A 2,092-nucleotide genomic window follows, 5' to 3' on the forward strand; every position below is an offset into this window, starting at 1 on the left:
TATTGCCATGACAAAATACCATAAAATATTGTGATATTATTTTAGGGCCATATCGCACACCCCTACACTGCAGTGCTGAAAATAATGACCCACCACCCAAATAATAGCTGCTCTGTGGTCTCTTCTGTGAGGTTCTGATATTTGAAGAAGAGGGTGAAAAGAGAATAATAAAGTATGCAGAGAAACAGACACAGGATTACAGTCTGTATGGTCAGCGGAGGTGATAAAATGAACAGTAAGTGAAGAAACAAGGGAGTGATCATAAAATACTGATTGAACACTTTTTTTTTTCAGATTACATCATGAGTTACATCATGATGCCAAAATGTTAAGATTGTACATTTTATTTATGTGATAACAATTGGAAATTCAGTGCATCATGTTCTTACTTCAAGTACAGATTCAACCTTAGCCATGGGCCAAAGCACAATCTGCTAGTTATATAAATCATAAGCATTTAAATCACAGCCAGCCTGTTGTAATCAAAGCCCTGTGAAAGTATAGAGCAGTCTAGCCATTGTGTTACGGTTGGAAAGGCATGGAAAGGGGAACATGGTGTTAGTAAGTGAAAGGTCAGTTCCAGAAATAGAGACATGCGTTTTCTAAAGGAGGCTGTGGTGTCACAGACTGGCCACTCGCTTATGACAAGTGCCCGTGAGGCGAGTGGCAGGCGTGCAAAAGAAAAGGCAGGACACTGTGTACCAGACACACCGTGGCTGTACTCCAGGAATACATGCTGGCGCTGTGCCAGGAAGAGTCTGCTCTCTTTTTGAAACCAGGCACAAAGGGGAAGGATGTGGGGAAGGATGACACAGCAAAATGCTGAAGGGTCTGTTGTGAGCATCAGTTGTTCTCAGGGCATCATGTTTAAATAAATATGTTTTATCTATGAAACCAGAAGTTATACAGAAACAATAGCCTTATTGATAAAAGCTGGTTGACTGCAGCAGGCTTGGTTCATAAAAAAGGACCAAAATTACACACCAATAAAACACACCAAATACATCAAATAAAAATTCTACACTAGGTTTAAATTACAAGCCTCATATATCAATTATATCAATTCAGACTATTTATTCAGATTGGATTTGGCTATTTTGACAGTTCACATTGATAAAGTAAGTGTCCTGTACCTGTCGTAAATATGAACAAATCTGTCCCTGAAATAGCATATATCCACACACATATATGTTTTATTCGTGTCACCTCTACTGTGTTGCTGTGCTTCTATTGTTGTGCAGAATTTCAACAAAATCAATTTTCCATTGTGTGTTGTGATGGAAAACTTAATATCAATCGTTATTCATAAACAGAAACAACAGAAATCACAAACATAAGTGTGACTCATAAAGGGGAGTCGAATTCTGTCTGTGAGTGAGAATTTAGCATAACACTGATGAAGTAAGCAGACGTAAACAAGCAAAAAACACACAAAATCGTAATCAACTTTTTACATTTATGCTGCACGCTCTCAAATCAGATCTAGGACTACATGTAAAAGTGACATATGATTTTTTTTTTTTTTTTTTTTTTTACAAATTTACCCCCAATTTACACGGCCAATTACCCAAACCACTCATTAGGACTCCCCTATTACTAGTGATGCCCCAACAGAGAGCAAGGCCAATTGTGCTCTCTTAGGGCTCTGGTGATGGCAAGCTGCATGTACAGGATTCGAAACAGTGATCTCCTGATCATAGTGGCAGCCCGGAGCCCCTCAAATATGATTTAAAAAAAGATGAAATGTGTGATTTGTCTCACATTAAGGCGAAAAAAAACATCAGCCTGATAATGTGAATGTAGCCTTAGCTGAAGAAATGTCTTTTTTTTATCTTTTGTATTTTATATTTTGCATGTATCAGAATACAGTCTTGCTTGATCAAAAGTTGGATTTGAGCTGGCAGTCTGAAAAGAGCCATAGTTTAGTTTGCTAAAGTGAGTGGATCACCGTGGCCAGATTAGAAAAAAATGTCTATATGTGTATTAGTCCTGGAAAAGATCTGAAATGATCTTAGAACAATTAGAAATCAAATATTTCATTTATAAGGATTTAACTTTTAGTAATGTAGTAAATAAAGAAAACAAGCACATC

Source organism: Astyanax mexicanus, chromosome 3 (assembly GCF_023375975.1).
Source record: "Astyanax mexicanus isolate ESR-SI-001 chromosome 3, AstMex3_surface, whole genome shotgun sequence".
Classification (NCBI taxonomy): domain Eukaryota; kingdom Metazoa; phylum Chordata; class Actinopteri; order Characiformes; family Acestrorhamphidae; genus Astyanax; species Astyanax mexicanus.